This window comes from Scardinius erythrophthalmus (genome assembly GCF_964197995.2).
Source record: "Scardinius erythrophthalmus genome assembly, chromosome: 15".
Taxonomy (NCBI): Eukaryota; Metazoa; Chordata; class Actinopteri; order Cypriniformes; family Leuciscidae; genus Scardinius; species Scardinius erythrophthalmus.
Window position 1 is genome coordinate 21,612,394 of NC_138235.1, and position 21,042 is coordinate 21,633,435.

The 21,042-nt window shown below is 38.6% G+C and overlaps 1 long non-coding RNA gene across 1 annotated transcript in view; it reads right to left on the minus strand.

Annotated features, from left to right (window-relative positions):
- Positions 1-2,850: 2,850 nt before the first annotated feature.
- LOC308703505 overlaps positions 2,851-21,042 on the minus strand; it is a 60,048-nt gene continuing 41,856 nt past the window's right edge. The window contains exons 4-5 of the long non-coding RNA XR_014031725.1: positions 10,972-11,144; positions 2,851-3,949 (exon numbers count right to left, since the gene is read on the minus strand). This is a non-coding gene — a long non-coding RNA (uncharacterized lncRNA). The remainder of the gene's footprint in view (positions 3,950-10,971; positions 11,145-21,042) is intronic.

Consider the following 21,042-nt stretch of genomic DNA (forward strand, 5'->3'; position numbering starts at 1 on the left):
CAGCACTTGATATAATTAAACTTATCAATTTGATGGCGGATCCAGAAAGGTTCAAACGACAATCACTAGTGACAATTGGAGATTCACCCGTTGTAAAATGCAAAAGACTTCGGACTTCATAGTGGCTACAGAAAAAAAAAGAGACTGCAACCGGGCCCATGCGAAAACAAGGATAAATATCGGAAGGGCTTTTGAAAGGTGGCGTGAACTCCGTGTTTTGAAGGGGTTCAAAACGGACACAGAGACGACTTTTTTTTCTGCTGGACAGGTAAGACATTTCAATGGTTCAATTATGTAACAGTAGCGCACTTGTTCGCTTAATTCATAGTTATGGAGTACTGAACTACAGGTAGCCCTAATACACATTAAATGTAGTCACGCAATGCTGATGTTGTTAACAATAACAATTTGAGAACAAAGTATAATTTTGCACGGTTTGACGTGATATGATAAGCGATCGTTAGATTTAATCAGCGTGATTTACTGCAATGCTTTTTTTCCCTTAGTTGGTCAGAACAAAAGTGGATGTTACTTACTTGTTCAGACGACATTTTCCGGTGAAAATTTTTATGTTGGTCATACTTCCAAAAAGTAGAATCTGTGATTCCGAATGACAGGATCCACAGCGGCGCGACGACTGACAGCCGCACATTCTCCTCAAAACATTGGATTCATAACTGCAATTGCAGATTTCGAACAGAGATGGCGACAAAGAGGAAAAACTACGGACTGCAGCTTTAACAAATGCTCTCCAACTTGATCTCGGTTTCTCTCTGTTCACCCCACTCTCTTTTCCCCTCTCCCTATCACAGACACACACAATCACACACATGCTTTTCATATGTAAATCTCCTCGTGAAGCATCCAGTCTGAGCGCTGGTGCTAGCGTGCTAAATCATTAGCTCCACAGTGACAGAGAGTGCCTCGTATCATTACATCTAATTAGAGCCTTTCTGTTTCCTATCAATTAACAGAGCAATTAAAACCACTGTGGCATGATTACCAACTAACTGCTGACTCAGGGGCAGACATGGTAAACAATAGAATCTGTGGATACACGTGCAAAACAAACAAACAAACAAACACACACACACAGTGTTGATGTTAGCATGATAAACAACTTAGCGTACCTACTCAAATGCAGCAGCACATTAAGGAAGCCATTTGTATTATTAATAAACTCTGATTCCACAGTGTGAGTGGATAATGTGCAGGGTGACCGTTTGCATTAGAGCTCAGTCTGAAATAAAGATGGAAACGTGGAGTTAACACATTTGGAGAGAATCCTTTTCGCTCGTTCACATCAATAACAAGCAGGAGAACAAATTTACGGGTGCAGGGCTGTGCTAACTCTCAAGCAGTTGCGCAATTGACACTCTTTTCACGCCACACGTCCATATTCTCACGCATTATTAGTTACAGCACAAGATATGCATGAACATCAGGGTATGTTGAAAGAGCCAGTACGACTTTCTGAAATGTATCATTTCTCATGTAATCGCTCAGTCGGTTTCAACCGCAGAAAAAACAGCTTGTAAACAATGTCACCTAACATTATTTACATCAGAAAAATGAATATAAACAGTTAGCGAGAGAAACATACTCTACAGAGTAGAATTTTGCACAAAAAAGCACATTATTACCAATAATAATTATTTACTCTAATACCATTATAAATTCATTATTATAAAAACGGCCTTATATACAATTGTGTACAAATCAGTTGTTAATACTGAGCGGCCTCTCTCATAGTTTACATATATCCAAGTATATATATATATATCAAAGTGAATCGATATTGAATCAAAATGATGATTGTAATTTTACAATTGATGATTATAAATATAAGTACAATACTGTCAAATGAAATATGTAAAAACAATGTAATATTTTTTTAAAGGCCAGTATTGTCAAAAAGACCAATTATTATATTGATATTAATTAACATTACATTTGAATCATAGTTAATTAAAAATATAGTTAATTTATATAAATGCATGTAAATATAACTAAAATGTGCTTTATAATTTACATTATATACAGTATATATATATACAGTATATATATATATATATATATATATATATATATATATATATATATATATATATATACACACACACTTGTGTGTGTGGGTGTGTATTTGATTAAAAAAATATATTGACAAAAATATTAATTATAAATAAAAATGTCTTGTATATAATTTAAAATTGTGTTCGTGTGTGTATTGTAATATTATATAGATGTGTAATTATATACTATTGTATTTGATTGTGTATTTTAATATGAATAATATTATACACTATCATATATTTCAAACACCAATATTGTGCAATAAGAATGTCAATATTTATGATTGACAGGGATATATTGTAACATGTCTGTTTGTTTTTGGACTCTATTCTTTGTTTCTTTTGTTCAGTTTCCCGCCATTCATTTGTTCCCATGGTAACCCTCCTCATTAGTTCTTTTGGTTCAGCTGTGTGTCAATTATCTTGTCAATCAGTTCCTCCCTGTCACCTGTGTATATAAGTCTTAGTCTTGTATTGTCTAGTAGTCTGTCGTCGTCTTTGTTGGATGCTTGTTTCTGAGTTTCTCTTCCTGTTCCTTGAGGGTTTTGATTAAAAGACTATTTCCTGGAATCATCCTTCGCCGTGTGCTTCAATTGACACAGTCATTCCGTAACATATGTAATATCAGCAAGTATTTAATAGACATTTTCCATGAGGAACCAAACCTACATATATTTTCTAGTTTCCATGACTACTGGCTATACTGCTTGTGGACCATGATGCTGTGCAACACCATATTGACAGGAGTGTTCTGATTTTCTTTCCTTATTTATTTATTATCAAAGAGTGTTTCTGTAAATCCAGGCCATATTTATACAATTCAAACACAATTCAAAACCTCCTAATATGAACTGCACTGAACTGTCTACATTGGACACTACAACATATACAAACTTGACAGAGTTGTTAAAAAACACTGTTAAATGTACAGAGCTGTGAATGTGTGAGTGTCTTAGTGTTAATAACTGGGTGAGTGTGTGTGCTCATACGAGTGTGTTTGTGTGTCAGTGTTGTGTGCAAATTCGATGTGGCCTCGGGGTGGGGGGGTATGATTCAGCACCAGACACTTGGCACGTGCCTTTCCCCCTCACACACACGCACACACTAGTGCGTGCACAATAAATCCTCTTCCCCCTAAGGAGTCGTCCGAGGGAGTGATGTGGAGGAGGGTTGAGTCAGGTGGGGATGAACATCCCTCCCCCACCTCTCCCCTCACCACATGACCCACAAAATGAGACAAATAGAGCCGCTTCCCTCACTCACTCTCTCTAATTATGTTGGGGAGGTCAGAGATCACGTGTGGGGGGTTGAATCTGAATTTTCGGGTGTCTGGGGTGAGATTTGGGGTGGTATTACATTTGGTATGCAGATCAACATAAGCGTGGCAGTTCTGTGTGCATCTGCTTTCTGCAGGGGTCACCGGCTGTAACGTCTACGTGCGCCAGCCGGCCTGGGGAGGGACTAAAGGTTAAAAAGGTCAAGCTCCTCATGGGACTAAGACTGCACCTCATCATGCAAACATGAATATATATATACAAACTAATACAGACAAACGCGTCTCTGCTATTGACCTTCGCCCTTAGCCAACCTTGAACCCAACAGAAGGATGGCAATCATCCGAGTTTTCGGGGTGGACGGTTTGGACTCCATTTGGTCCGTTCAGATCTGTGAATGAATGTTAGGAAGTGGTTTCGATCTCGTCATGGATGCCGTGCTCTACGCTGGAGTACACTGTCACCAGCAATAACACTCTCAGTGGTGCTGCGGTAGAGCTTCACAGGTTCATCTGCTCGTGACACACTTCCACAGAAGCACCGCAGAGAGGAGGCAGTGCCGAGCCTCTTTCAGGACAGACCCAGAATCAGATCGTCTCAAATCTGCAGTATGGGAGGAATATATAGATGTTAGGACTTCCTACTGTTAATCACATGAACCTGATCGGGATGTGAACCCGTTTTTGTGTAGGTCCATAAAGAGTTCTTTATCCATTAGAATAATCTTATGGATGTGGCACATCAGTTCATGCACATCTCAAATCAAAATGATTTTTTTCATAGTAACATAAGCTGGTTAGAGTGCTGCCACAATGCTAGGGTATTTAACGGGGCTGCCAGGGTGTCACTAAGTGGTTTTTATTGGGTTGCTATGTGGTTGTTTAATGCAAAAGTCAAGAGATCACCTCCAAGTCCTAGATATTGCTTCAATAATGTAATCGTATGGGATTTTTTCCACTTGTTTCGTTGTCCACCAGGCAAAAAACATGAATCAGATTAATTAGTAATATTAAGTAATTAAGTAATATTGCACCATGTATTATTATATTTATTTATTATAGTACTCATTGTACTGTATATAAAACACACAATGTTCTGTACTTCAGTAACAAATTGGCATCAGATTTTGAAACACTTATGAGAGATATCACAACCTTGTCTTCACCTCACAGCAATAGGCTGCCGCTTCGCATTTTTCCCCTCTCATTTCCATAAAGTTCAGCATTTTCATCAACTTTCACCACATACTCCGCACTGTTGTCAATCCCCCAATCCATTGCGCAAGCTAGTCACCCAGATCCCACAGACCATGAAAAGAAAATGTCCAACTCCACTCACCCCACGCCAGTGGACACATACGGTTGGGTTAGGGGTTTGATCAAATCCTTAATTTAGAGTATGAGTAATAGTACTGATGCTTAACATATTAAGGAATACTAATTAAAGTAAAACCAATCAGTGGAGAACTAAATTAAACTCAGGTCAGTGAATTGGCATGCCTGTGCTAATTTAAAGTAATCAAGAGATTTGTGCTGCTCAAGCTGGAACGAGTCCAGGGAGTCAGCAAGAATATTACTGATGACATACATCTCTCTACAGCAAGCTGAGAATATCCTTGATTTGGTGTTTAAGGGAGTGTAGTATACACACAGTGAGAGAAGATGAGTGTGTGACAGATGGCCAGAGCTTTTGGCAGCACAGCGAAGCGAGTGCGCGAGTACGTACCAGCACAGCAACCACCAAAAGTATTCTTTATGCTGAAATTCCCCTTATCTCCTCATAATCATATTATACGCATCAATGCTTGCTCCTCTTTATTTACTGTAAAATGAGTTATAGCCTACAGTTAGTTCCATTCCTCAGATTTGATTGGTGGCGAATTACACAGTATAACAGCACTGGGAGGTTTAACTGTTTTTAATACACAGTTTCGTTTTAATATACATCTCACCCCATACTGTTGTGATGGGGGTCGGGGGGTGTTTGTCACTTTGCACTTTGACTCTGAGTGGAAAAGTTCCGGTCTGCACTACACCAGCAACATGTGAGAAGTGCAAGAAAAAGTGAAGGAACGCTAAAAATTTAAATGCGAACTTTGAGCACTGATAACATATATATTACCTTTGTCTGTCTCTAAATCTGCACTAGATTAGATTAAGGGCACTTTCACACTTGGTTCGATTGCCTGTTCCGAACCCGAGTTCGATTGCTCCCCCCTCCCCCTGCCCCCGATGGACTGTGTTCACATTATATTATTTGTATCTGAACCGCGGTACGCTTGCGTCATCAAGCTGCAGCTGGCGCGTGCTCGTGTTGCTTGGTAACCGCTATGAAAAGGCGTCAAAATGGATAGAATTGCTCGCTTCACGTTTGTTCTTCTTATTTTAACCTTTGGTTTTGTTTTCAAAGAAAAGATACAGAAACACACTAGCGTCTGTCTGCCGCAAAAATATTAAAACCGTTCTAAAGACAGCGGGATGTCCGCCGAAGACAATTTTTGTGGAGGCAAGCAGAAATCATCTCTGCTTGCAGTGCGTCAATCCCGCTTTTCGTCAAGGTAAGTGTATAGACCCTTTTAAAGTTGTTAAACACACACGCACGCAGGCACGCACCACATTATATGGCATCAATAGTGGTTCACTTCCGCGATTTGGTTCGATTGCGTTCATATCAGCAGCGAACCGTACCCGAGTTCACATGAACCGTACCCCAGACCACCTTTTTAAGCGGACTCGAGTACGGTTCGCGGGTGCGCACCCGAGTTCGGAAAACAGCGTTCACATCATCCAAACGAACCGAACTCTGACGTCATTCGAACCCGGGTGCGCACCAAAAGTGCTAGTGTGAAAGCCCCCTAAGAGAAAGAAACATTGTAAATACACAAAACGTTTGGAATTCGTGAGCCCAGGGCCTGAATTTCATTTTGGAAAATGGGGGGGAAATCCCCCCTTAGGTGATTCTTATGGGGGGGAATTTTTAATTTGAGGGGGGAGTTTAGACTTTTTTTTTAATTACATTTATCTCGCCTAAATGTATGCTTAGCCTACTCATTGCATTTTTACAATGGGGTCATTTTGTTCTTAAGAATTTACACAACTCAAGGAAGCTTGATTTCAATCTTTGAATTAAATTGAAAAAAGTAGCACAAATAAATACAATAGAATAAAGATATCAATAAAGAGAAATAAAGAGAAAAGTTTTTGCTTAGGTCTAAAACTAGTAGGCTATTCAGAAATACTACAGAGACTGAATAAAGTAGCCTAATCAAATGTAAAATAACACTGGGTAGTATTTTAGTCCTGACTAAATTAAATTCATAGGCTATTAATCCTGATTCCTTAAAATGAAAGCTATGTTTTGTTGTTTTGACAAACAAATTAATGACAGACACATATGGCTGCTGTCCCTTTAAGAGCTAGTGCACGGATCCTGTTTTCATTATACGGTCACGTGCGATTTATGCTTATTTAAGACATAACCGACTGTGTTTAGATTAGAGGATACTCTCCAAGACCGAAATTGACATCATTTTCTTATGTTTTTGACTGTTAAAGCGATTTATAATCCACGAAAAATAACTTTTGTTACCCGCGAGCTGTTTGTGAGGCTGCTTTACTCTATGTATGTGTGCAGAGAAAAAAGCATCTCTCAGACAGCGCGCAAGTACCGAAGAGTTTAAAATCGCGTGACTGTTTAAACTGGTGAGACTTGAAAAGACGTGCAAATGGTAAACTTTAGTTACTCGTGATGCAATGCTGGCCCGATCGACTCCCGAAACGCGAGAGTGTATTTCCGCCGCCTGCTGCGCGCTTAACGATTGCATTGTGCAACCCATTTTGAGAGACGCGAGATAGAAGACGCAGCGCCGCTGAATCACTCACGCTGTTTGTGAAATTGCGTCTCGCAGACAGTTTTAAAATGACTGATTTGATTTTCCATCTGCGTGGATTAATTTACTAATACAACCTGAACCTACATGCTAAAGTGAATCAATGTTTGCCATTGATTCACAATTAGCAATAGCAATTTCCCGCATTATAAATGGGAGACCTGCGGGAATGATAAAAAATATGCGCAATACCCGCAATCCCGCACCGAAATTCAAGCCCTGGTGAGCTGTCTCTTAAAAACCACACAGATCATTTACATCATAAAAAGAGAAAAAAAATAGGAATCCATCCCACTCCCAGTCTTCTGGACTGACACATTGACATATACAATTGTAAAATACACTGGCACAATTACAACAGGACTAAAAACCAAAGAAACCCCCAAAGACTGGTGCATACCACAGCTGCTAGAGAACAGACAGATAATGCATTTCCAACTATAGTTGCAATTCCTCAGCAGCATTTTTGGGATGTTTCTCAAAACCTGCATGGAGTCTCTTTAGATTGTGTTGAACCTATAATAGTATTTTGAAGGGTCAGCTCATCACAGGTTCCTTGAGATTCCATTTAGTAACATTAGTGATTTATAGACACAGAATTGCTACATCAGTCACTTGAAGCAGTGCCCCTAAAATCAGCAGTAGCTTATAAAACAGCCTTGAACTGTGCTGACAGAAAGAAGGGCAGAAGACTTTCACATCACCCGTGAGTTAAATTATTAGTACTGACAGAAATACAGGTTGATCTCTCATCTTGACCTGCTCCTCTGTTTATTCACTTTCAAACCATCCACCATTTTTTCCTCTCACTCTTCCTCTCACTGTATTAATGAGTGTGTTGTGGGTGCATGTGAGATGCAGATATAGTCTACCAGACAGGCTGTCATCTAAGAGTAAGAGACACTGGGGGACATTGACAATTTTTTTCACTAATGGGAAATACACGTCTTTTTCCTTTTTCCTGAAAATAAAATCAGCAAGGATGCATTCATTTGATCAAAGTGACAGTAAAGATATTTAAAATGTTTTCTAAAATGTTTAAAAGATTTCTGTTTCAAACTTCATACGTCACACGGTTTTTGACACAAATGTTAAGCAGCACAACAGTTTTCAACATTGATAATAATAAGAAATGTTTCTCGAGCCCCAAATCAGCATTTAAGAATGATTTCTGAAGGATCATGTGACACTGAAGGTTGGAGTAATGATGCTGAAAATTTACTGGAATCACAGAATTAAAGTACTTTTTAAAATAGAAAACAGTTGTTTTAAATTGTAATGATATTTCACAATATTACTGTTTATACTGTATTTTTAATCAAATAAATGCATGTCAGCTCCCGTTGACTGTTAGAATAGGGAAAATAGTTTCAATTTAAAGTCACTTTCTACAGCAGAAGAAAAGTAGTGAATAAGCGCAAAAAACTAAATAAATAAAAAGAAAATAAATGAAAGAAAACAGTCAATTTTAAAATATAAATAAAAAATAGATCAGCAGATTGACTGTGTCCTCACACCAACTGCCTCCGGTTTCCTCTACTCTCGCCTTAAAGAGGCCAGCTCACTCACATCTATCAGTGAACATTAACATATGCACACGTTATGATTCTCTGCTTCTGTCCATCAGGTAAACCTGAACAAATCAGCAGTAACTGAGAAAATGCCCTTCTGCATGTGATCTATTAGGAGGTATACTGTAGATCTCCAAGCGAACGTTAAAGCAAATTGGAAGCGTTTCAGGTCTCTCTGGCAGTCGTATATTAAGGGGGGAACAGGGGGCGGGGTGTGCGGCCCTGGGTTCTCCCTAACAACATTACAATGAAAAGAACAGGCGGCGAGGAACGACATTGTCATTAACCTCTGCCGCGAATGTAAATCAATGCCCGTTCACGCAAATTACCCCAATTCCACACAACCCTTCTCCAAAGACCCAGCCAGAAATCTCTCGGATAAATGACGAGGGGCCGTGGAGGGAGTGTACGTGCTGGCCTGTAAATGTCTCCATTGCTAATACGTGTTTATTATTCTCTTGTTTCTTTTTAGATTTGTCCTCCAGCACTGTTTTACGCTTGAATTTACGATTGAAATGCATCACTATGCAGTACGCCTTATCAAAATCGAGGCTGAAACAATCGCATAAGGCAATTTTATATCATTACCCTCATCATCATCACCCAGAACACAAACATTATATCATCAGATTCATTATGCTCAGAGTGTCTCAAGCCACATTAGCGGCGAGAGAAGCGTTTATTCCGCATTGACAGTCGTGATGGATGGACAGCTGCTGTCTCTGCGCGCGCTCGGTCGGGACGTCGACATATTGCACGTCATACGGAAAGGTAACAAATTCGCCAGGACGGCTTGAACCATCTGTCTGTGTGTCCTCGCCTGAACAAAGGGGGTCACCGTGAGTCAGGACGCTCTGCACCCTCCTATTGTCCTAAATAACTACAGCTGAAAACAATATTAAAGCTACATTTTTTGCAACAGTTGTACATTAGTTCTGACAATACGCAAATTCAAAGCAGAAAGTTTGCAAACGCTGTATGAAAAATTGGTCATTTGGGGATGTAGACAGAACACAAGCATACTTTGAAACACTGTGAGCTTTATAATTGGACAACACGCGTAGAAAATGGAGGCAGTTGTGTGGGCCCGTGCGCACAAAAGCAAATCAAAATTTTCCAGCGAGCACGATAATCCCTGCACTGTCCTGAGGGAAAATGTCTCTCTCTCTCTCTCTCTCTCCTTCTCTGTCTTTTGAATTCATGTGAGACTCATAACCATCTGGCTGCCGAACAGATTAATTTTTGTTTGAATTAAATATGATCGTTTTTGAATCATTTTGTAGCACGAAGAAGGCTACCTCCTGAGAACGAAAGCGTACAGAGCCAAAATGATGACAGGATTTCATTCTTTATTCTCTTTTAGTGGATAAATGTCACTGAATTGAAGCACTGGACATTTACAGTAAGTCCTCAGTGGGGAGGACATACATTGAACTGGTTTATTTAAATATAGGACAAAAAATATCCAATGCACTTAAAAATGTTAGTCCAATAATTTGAATATGAAGCTTGATAAAGGAACACACACAAATATAGGCCTAGTGTAAAATAAATGAAAAACCATCTTTGTTATTGGCAATATTTTGGAAGCACGCCTCCAAATCTAAAATACTGGAGCCATGGGTCGATATTCAATTATGGTTTCCGATAATAAAGATAAACCAGCAGTCAAAGCTCGGCTTAAAGCAGCCAAACTCGCTCTCCCACCACCCCACTGTTCCCAAAATACAGCTCTCCTGTAGTTAAGCTTTCTATCTCTCTATTCATTTCTTTTGCAGTGAAAACCAAAGAAAAGAAGAGGAAGGTCAAATACCTGACAGAGAGGAAGAGAGAGAGAGAGAGAGAGAGAGAGAGAGAGAGAGAGAGAGAGAGAGAGAGAGAGAGAGAGAGAGAGAGAGAGAGAGAGAGAGAGAGAGAGAGAGAGAGAGAGAGAGAGAGAGAGAGAGTGAGAGTTGATCAATAGTGAATTTGGTGATGTTTTTTCCTGTAATAGCAGCAAACGGTCGGCTGCAAGAACGCTGTTATTCTTATACTATACAGAACGTTGTGTGAGGCTTAATTTGTGTATGATAAATCACAGGTGTGTGTGCGTATGTGTTTTGATGGTATTTTCCATACTTAGATTGTGGGACATGAGTGTTTGTAATGGATGTATGTGTACTCACTTCTTTTTTCTCTCTCGGTCTCTTGGTTCTTCCACCATTTTAGAGCTGAGCGCTGCTCTCTGCATACAGTATCACTGCCTCCTTATTCAGGACCAATCAGAGTGTGTGTCAGATTAGGATGTTTAATCCTGGTGTAATCCCTCGTCTGGTCCACCGGGTGCAGATAGCAGTGACTGTACAGACACACAGATGATCACAGAATGTGAAGAAAGAAATTACTAAATCATTCAGTCCAGTCAAATAAATGTTAGTGCATTTTAACTTGCACTTAAAAAAAATGCACAACATACAACTGTGTCATGCCACATTAAACTGAATGTTGTATTTTATAGGGTTAGAGATGGATTTAATTAACTTTTTTCTTTTTTGGTTACATTTTTTGTGAATTAAAATAGGTAAAGCACAGTATATTGGCAATGTTGCACTGTTGTAGTGGCAGCTAGAGACTTCTAATTGGTTCCCTAAAATGGACTCATTAAATTGATTAAAAAAAAGACAGTAAAGAATTAAATATGTTACAAAAGATTTCTTAAAATAAATGCTGTACTTAAACCATCTAATGAACTTTCTATTCATCAAAAAATCCTTAAAATGAATGACATTTTCAAAATATTAAGCAGCACAAATGTTTTTAACATTGATAATAAGAAATGTTTCTTGAGCAGCAAATCAGCATATTAGGATGATTTCTGAAGGATCATGTGACTAAAGACTGTATGAAATTAAAACTTACCAACAGTTCATATATATACAGCGAATAAATAAGAAATATACAGCATACATAAAACAAATATAGATACAATATAATAATATTTATAAATAAATATATAAGCATGAACATAAACAAAGGTGAGCATGGCATATCAAATTACAAAAGTGCAAAATATGGTTGGGAAAAATTAGAGAAATAGAAAAAACAAAAAAGTGCCTTAGCTGGCATTGTGGACCTCCTCTTCTCTCTTATAAAAATAAAACACCTATAAAAAGTGTTGAAAATCTAAAAGAAAAAAACCTTCCAGTCCTTTCCATACCATAATATTATGGGGGGTTTTTTCGTGTTTTTTTTTGTGGAGAAAATGTTTAATTCCCTGCTCTTTTAAAGACTCAGGGTCACAAATATATGGCTTTTTACAAATGTATCATTACAAACAAAGAGACTCAATGACCGCCTGCACCACAGAATAGACCCTCTGCAGGGGGGGCAGGTGTCTCTTCGCTGGGGTGAAATGTGACATTTGGAAACTTAAGGGGGGAGGCGAGAACAGGGAAACGCAGATGGCAGTTGTGCCCTGACCTCTGACCTCTATGTCCAGCCGAGGCTTCGACAAACGCATGTGCGTGTGTGTGTGTGAGTGGATAATTAAGTCTGAGATTTCCGATCAGCAAGATTACGTCTCGCTCTGAGGAGGCAGTGAGGGACACAGGAGATCATGTCACCTCAGCATTTATATGGTGAAGGACGTCACTAGCGTTTATACTGAGTGACACACACGTATGCTACTTCTATAAAACAGGAAGAGTCATTTGTTCATAAAGAAATTACCTTCTTTCTGTCTTTGGGTGTGTTTCAGGGACACTAGCATATGAGCTGTGAATAAAACACATTGAAGTGTATAAACACACATGAACCAATCAATGAGTAACTGTTCTGTGACCTGCTTACTCACACAGACATCATGAGTGGAGTTTGGAGAACAGAAAAAAAAAAACATGAATTGAGAGAGACAGACAATAAGATTAAAAGAATGTGAGGGCATAGAGATGAACAGCAGAGAAAAGATGAGAAAAATGAGCAGGCGAACACAATCACCTCATACAGCAACAGCATATCCTGTATTTATAACTCACTTATTTTTACATTTAACTGTTCACTAAACTAAATTTGAACCAGTAAATGTCTGGAGATCTGCTTAGTGGTGGCAAAGCAAGGAACACTTTAGCTATTGCCTATACTTAGGATTAGGGATTTTAACCAATAAGTGATGACCTAGCGAGTAGCGACACCCTAGTAACCATCCAGTGCATCCTAGCAGTCTGTTTAAACACAGCAACCACATAAGGACATAAGCCTACTTTCAACTACTCAGAACACATTAGCTAGCACAAAACAACCCGCTAACCACCCAGAACCCATTACCATCCCCTCAGAACACCTTAGCAATGCCATGGCAAGCACCCAAAACAGCGAGTTTTAGACAGGCCAGCAGCACTTGTAAAAAATGTAAAAGAGTTGACTATTTTGGGCAGCCATGTTCTGGACTCTGGAGGGACATCTGACTCACTCACTCCCCCACAGGTGGATGTATTTATAACACAACGGTGCAGAGAGCACAATAAAGCAAACAGACAGAACTGACGCCCCGCTTTGAACTGCTGAGGCCAAACCCTGTACTCTAATCTTCCCAAGACGGCTTGAAACCAGTGTTTTACCTGACTTTAATATGGCGGATGGGGCTGGAGCAAGAGAAGACGAGAGGGGGAAAGAGATTGAGCCGGTGGAAGGAGAAACAGACACACCTCTCTTCAGCGCTCTCAGAACAGATCCTATTATAGAAGGCCAGGAGGATTTCCCCCCTTCTGCAGAGAGAAGTGAGGATGAGCTCAGGAGATTACCCCAACATTGACCTAAACACACACACACACACACACACACACTGGACACTATCAAACACGCACACACACATTTACTAGAGCAGCAGGTTTCAAACTTTTTTGTGTCGTTACAGTGACTTTGGCAGAATCATTTCATCATAACCTCTCCACACAATTCAGAGAGAAAGTGAAGTGAGAGAGAGGAGCCATCTATTATGTCAGCCTGGCAATAAAATAAGCACAGAGTTTTCCAGTGAGACTGACCTCTACGCTTAAAGAGAGACACATACTGAGCAGGTAAGTAGGCAGTCATTTCCATATGAATGTGTTTCTAAAGTAAAGAAGGAAAAAACACAGGGAAACTGGTCCGTTCAGCTAAATCAAACAGGAGTGCTCTTAAAGACATGAATAAACATGAGCTCTTCAGCCCAACAGAGAGAGCCGAAAGCACATCGCACCTTAAAGTGAAAAGCTGCCTGTTATTAGGACTTAATGTGGCAAAGTGAGTGGCCATTTCAGACACTGCATTGAAACACACACACACACACACACACACACGCACACACACACACACACACACAATCTGAAACTAATAAGAAAATTAATAACTGCTGCTCGGCTATTATAATAATAATAAAAATAAAAACAACAACAAATGAAATTCTAAATGTAAAAAATAAAAATGATTTCAAATAAAATTACATTATTATTATTACTATTAATGCTTTAATTAATAAAGTCATAACAATATAAAAAAATTGTGTGTGTGTATATATATATATATATATATATATATATATATATATATATATATATATATATATATATATATATATATATATATATATATATATATATATATATATATATATATACAGCCTAGTTATTTTTTTATTATATTTTGTTAACTGAAATGAAATCAAATTAAATAAAAAATGAAAAAAGTTGAAGCACTAAAATTATTAACTGGAAATATATAAAAAAATTAAAATAAAATACAATGAATTAAACCTAAAAAGCAATATTTAAAAAAAAGAAAAGAATAAAATGACAAAAGCACAAAGAAACTACAACTATTTTACTAAAATTAACATGAAGCATATTTGCTCAAAATATTATTAAAACTACAGTAAAAGTAAATAAAAAAATAAAATAGCATGCACACACACACACACACACACACACACACACACACACACACACACACACACACACACACACACACAGCTGTAATAATTAAATAATTTTGAGACTGCAGAAGTCATTCAGTCATTTTCAGTTGATTTTGGGGAAACCACTTGAAACATTTCATTTTTTTGTGTTGAGCTACTTCAATTACTTTTGTTTGATTTGTTCATTGCAAACATCTTAAAGTCTGTAAATTTAGCCAATAAACCTGATTTGCAATGGGTGTTTGTTGAATAACTTAGATTACAACTGTATATGCAGACTTACTTGTGAGTTTTGTCAGTTATATCCTGCATTTTCCTTACTACTTCATAATGACTAGGCCATGTATCTAAACACCAAACAGGCACTGCTTCATATAAATGTGATGATGTATTCATCTGTCTTATGTTTTTACAGCTTTTGCTCCTTATACAGTATATTCTCTACTTGTGCTGGGGAAGTAATTATGAAAGTTAGAGTAAGTGTGGATGTGTTTCTTCTAATTACAACTGTATACACACACACACACACACACACACACACACACACACACACACACACACACACACACACACACACACACACACACACACACACACACACACACACACACACACACACACACACACACACACACACACACACACACACACACACACACACACACACTTATTCTTAGTGTTTATTATTATTAATGTTATTATTAATAAATGCTAATAACAATATTATTAATAATTAATTAACTAATAATAATAATTATGATTAATATTATTATTATTTTATTATTGCTGAGCAACAGTATGCAACAATACAAGCAGAATGCAATATTGGATTAGTTTCTTTCAGTCTGGTGATTTCATAGTATCATTATTGATGATGATAATGATGATGATGATGATGATAAAAATAGTATTATCTTAGTTTATTAAAAGGGTGGTATAATGCCCTTTTCACAATATGTAAAATAAGTCTCTGATGTCCCCAAGTTTTAGCTCAAAATACCCCACAGATATTTTAAATAGCATGTTCAAGTTGTCACTTTTTGGGAGCGAGCAAAAACGCACCGTTTTTTGTGTCTGTCCCTTTAAATGCAAATGAGCTGCTGCTCCCGGGACAGAAGGCGGAGCTACAACAACAGCTTCGATTACCTCACACAGACATGCACTGAAAATGTCAAAAACTTTTAGCATTTTATGTTCAAACCAGAGTCAGACAATGATGGAGAGACTCAAGAAGAAGTGACAACATGTACAACATGTAACCATTTCTGAATGGTTAGTTGATGAATTTATACAGCTTAAGTGTAGTTATCTTCTAGTCACTGATTAGCATATTCTGTCTTGATAATCTATAAATTGCTTTCCGGGGGCGGGGTTCATGTAAATTTGAGGGTTAGTGATGTCACTAACTCGGGAGCAGGCCCGGATTGGGTAATCGGGAGAATCGGGAGAATTCCCGGTGGGCCGCTTCACTTTTGGGCCGGTCGAGGATTTTTTTTTTTTCTTTTTTTTTTTTTTTCTCACATTTCAATGTCACGTTAGTAACATTACACGTTCCGCCTTCTGACACTGCAGCGCGCAGCCTCTGCATGGGTTGTACCATGTGAGGGAGTTCTCCCCTCCCCTACTATAGAGTTGGTTGGGTCCACAGCCAGTCTTTTCCAAAACGTTTTAGGTAGGCTACTGCGGCCGCGGGCCGCGGCATCGCCGGCGCCTACCGCGCCTGGCCGGCCCTACCGTAACGGTACGCGTCAGGGAGGATGGCTGGGAGGAAGAGGCCAGGAGGTATGGAAGCTTGTTTGCGTCACAGAATAAAACGTTTTAAAAGATAATTGCGACTTTTTATCTCACACTTGCGAGTTTACATTTCGGAATACATCAGAATTGCGTGAAATAAAGTCTCAATTGCGTGTTATAAAGTCAGAATTGCCTGAAATAAAGTTGCAATTGCGTGTTATAAAGTCAGCATTGCGATCAGAATTGCGTGATATTAAGTCTCAATTGCGTTTTATAAAGTCAGAATTGCGAGATATAACTGTCAGAATTGCCTGAAATAAAGTTGCAATTGCGTGTTATAAAGTCAGCATTGCGAGATGGTCAAAATTGTGAGATATAAAGTCGCAATTGCGTGTTATAAAGTCAGCATTGTGTGAATTAAAGTCGATTGCTTCTTATAGTCAGAAATTGCTAGATATAAAGTCAGAACTGCGTGAAATAAAGTTGCAATTGCTTCTTTTTAAAGTCAGAAATACAGAATTGCGAGATATAGTCTGAATTGTGTGATATAAAATCGCAATTGCTTCTTATAAAGTCTAAGTGAATTATTATTTAACCTTTACATTATTTGTTGAACTATGGTATTAATACCAACTACACAATAGTAACAACTGAACTGTTGCTTCGTTTATCCAAATTGGAAAAAGTGCTAATTTGGAATTCCACCGTGGAAAAAGTGGGCCGGTCTTGGGCATGAACTCCAGGGCTGAAAAGTGGCCCCACTCCGGCCCTGCTCGGGAGGAATGTCGTGTAGTCCCAACCAGCCGTTTGTTGTAGCAATTTCTTTAAAAGCAAATATCTTCCTTTGCTTTGAACTTTGAGCGTCGTAACTGCGCAGATGTTGTTTATGCTCAAACAGCAACATTACACACTAACTAAAGTTAGAAAAGTGAAATCATAATCAATCACCCCTTTAAGTATTGAGTGGCACTTGGCAGCTCCTGGAAAGAGTATCCTCAGATTATACTAACTTTCAGCACCTCAGAGAATGTTCTTATGCACCTGTCAGGAATGGGCTGGGATCAGGTGAGCGAGGTGAGACTCAGGTGAGATCTGAGGGAAAGACCATTAGCACTAAGCAGCGCGTAAGCTGCTCCACTTTAACATGTTAGATAATACACAGCTCAAGAGGATCCTTAGCTCAGAATAGCACTGAAAGAGAGAGAGATCTACAGTGTAACACAAGCACTACATGACACTGGAAAGTTGTCACTATGCCACAAAATTTGTGTGGTACATTTTCTTTGCAGTTATTATATGATATACTCTGATTGAAGCAAGAATGGAATTTAAGATTTTTTCTTTCAGATCGGTGGTTTAATTGCATCATCTTGCCCATGAAGAAGCACAGTAGTGAATTGACTGGTGCAAAATAAGTAAGGAATCAGTGTTGAATTAATCCAAATAAAATAAAAAAACAGGTAAATACAGGTAAAGTGGGACGCTTTCTGAATTGTCATTTTGGTAAATGATGCCAAATCATATTATCCACTTACAAAGTTCAACTTTAAATAGCTTAAGATCTCCATAAAAAAGAAAATATAGAATACAAAATACATACACAAAAACCCAAGATGTCCCACTTTACCTATTGTCCATTTTTTTTTTTTTTTACATTGAAACATTATGATCCTGATACAACATTATGATCCTCTCCATGAATACTGTTAAAACAATATATATATATATATATATATATATATATATACACACACACGCAAATATATCAAAATAAATCCAAAGGAATTTTCACATCCCCCTCCCTCCCCTCTTTCTCTCTCTCACTCTCTCTGCCTGTGGAGAGCTCGGAGAGATGGGTATGGTTGCTAGGTGACCGGTTGTGGTTGCCATGGCAACTTTAAGTGGAACAGCTGGTCCAATCAGCATAAATTGCGGGCAAGCAAAGGCAGAGAGAGAGAGAGAGAGAGAGAGAGAGAGAGAGAGGGGCTGCTGAAGCATGCAGGATAGAGCGAAAGAGAGAAGAGAAATAAGGATGAGTGAGAGGGATGAGAGAGGAGAGGAGTAGAAAAGGAGAGGCGGGAAGAGGATGTGAGATAGAGAAAAGAAGCTGAAGATGAATAAAAAGCCAGCTTGGAGAAATGGATAAGCGAGAGAAGAGGAAAGGATATGAGGAGACCAGTGTGAAATTCAGGAAAGGATAGAGAAGGAAGTCAAACTTCAGGCCACCATCTTCACACCAAAGAATATTAATCTAAAAAAAAAAAGACTTGCAAACACATCCGAGTTTCAATAACCTCATAACATAGCATTTTACTTGCCATTCTTAAAGAGACAGTCCACTCCAAAATGAAAATTCAGTCATTATTTACTCGCCTTCATGTGGTTCCAAACCTGTACGAGTTTTCTTCTGAAAAATGGTTCAACTGTTTTCATCTGTACATTGAAAGTCAGTGGGGTCTAGAACAACATCAGACTCCATTGACTTTTTCAGAAAAGACCTGTCCCTTTAAGATTATGATGAGATCTCAAATACTAAATCATACTATAACAAGAGTTTTATCAAACAAGCTCCATACAAAATCGTTCCAAGTCCACTTCACACTATTCACACACGACACACCTATTTTTGCGGTGTGTGTGTTCATACACCATGAAGAGTCACCGGAGTGTGTCCTCTCCCTCTCTCGGCCAACTCGTGATTCTGAGGATTGACATATGATTCATATTTGACAAAACAAGAATATATAAACATACCTTCATGACAGAAGATGATGTTTTCAGATTTTGAATGCAGTCGTGAACCATATGTACCCACATAACTGTGTTAAAAACCAATGGTATTATAACCATTTTTTTTAAATGTTCGATAGTCATTAGATTTGAGCAAGTCAGACCGAAAGATATTACTCCTGATCTGACCGTATCAGTACATCTTGGGCAATCAAGGTTTCCACGGAGACAAACGAGCAGCTCTCCATGACAACAGAGTTGGGTAATGGGTTCAGCCATTAGAATGACAGGGAACTGGAGGCTATATGAACTGTTTTAAGTTTACATTACTCTCTAGCCAGGGCTTTAATAGGCCTGAAGTGGAAGAATGAACCATTTAAACACTACAACTAGGATTCGCTCCAAAACTAACAAAGCTGACAGGTTCGTAGAGACCCCGGTGCCAGAGGGCCACAGCCAAAACCAGCCCCTAACATCTTCCACTAATTCTTTTCCTCTTCGCACCCCCCGCCAACCCTCTGACCGGGTTCCTGCCAGTAAGACCGCCTGTATTGGAGCTCATTGTGTTTGGTTACTCAAGCACACGCGGTAGCAGTTTATAGCACAATAAAACGGCACAACAGCACTCACAAGCTTTAATTGGATATAATAGCCGTAAATAATTCTGATCATTTCACACCTTCTCCCAGATACAGTGGAAATGATCTATCAGCCTGTTTTGCCAACTATCACTATTCCCGTCCACACGCTCGTGAACACGTGCACATTATATCTCGCTGTCGACGGAGCTCTTGTCTTATTCTGTCCCTTGCGTGAGTAGCGAGCGAGCGAGAGTGAGAATAGAGGTGACTCTGAGAGCGGTGTTTTACAGAAGCACGCGTGGCCCGCTGTCACCACAACAATATTTCATGCGGTGCGGACCAAAGAGCTCCATCAAACACAGAATTTAATGCCAGGTCAGCTGACACAAGACTGATTTATTTTCTGAGAGGCATGTAAGACAAGCGACTCGCCTCTTCATATTTTATTCATTGTAAAACAAAAAACCAGGACATACTCTTGGAGATGGGAGAACACTGCTATTCAAAAGTTTGGAGTTGGTAAGATTTTATCAAATGTTTTAGTCTCTTATGCTCACCAAGGCTGCGTGTATTTGATCAAAAATACAGTAAAAACAGTAACATTGTGAAATATTATTACAATTTACAATAACATTTTTCTATTGAAAATACTTTAAAATGTAATTTATTCCTTTGATGACAAAGCTGAATTTAGTTCTAATATGCTGATCTGTTGCTCAAGAAACATTTCTTATTGTTATTAATGTTGAAAACAGGTGTGCTGCTTGATATTTTTGTGGAAATTGTTTTTTCAGGATTCTTTTCAGGGATAGAACGTTCAAAATAAAAGGTAATCTTTTGTAACATTATCCCTTTTGATCAGTTTAATGCATTTAATGCTAAAAAAGAATCTAATTTAAGTACAGTTACATCAATGACACATTTTGACATTTAAGAGGAAATGTCAGGTTTTTGTACATATGTTCAACAATAGACCAAATGAATATACTAAATGTTCTAGACCAGATCAGCGCCATGGCAGGTATGAAAGTGAGGCTGAGGGATAGACTTGCAGTGTTTCCAATGGAATCCGCTGTAAAAAGCTGCATAAAGCTCTTAGATCACTTATCATTTTCCACAGCCCATGTTGTCTGGAGTTTTTTGTCTACTGAAATTTCTTAAAAAATATATTTTTGTAGCGTTTCATCAGCAGAACAATCCAAAAACACCTTAAATAACAGTACAACCCACTGAAGAGATGCATGTCTCTCCCTCATAGCCTC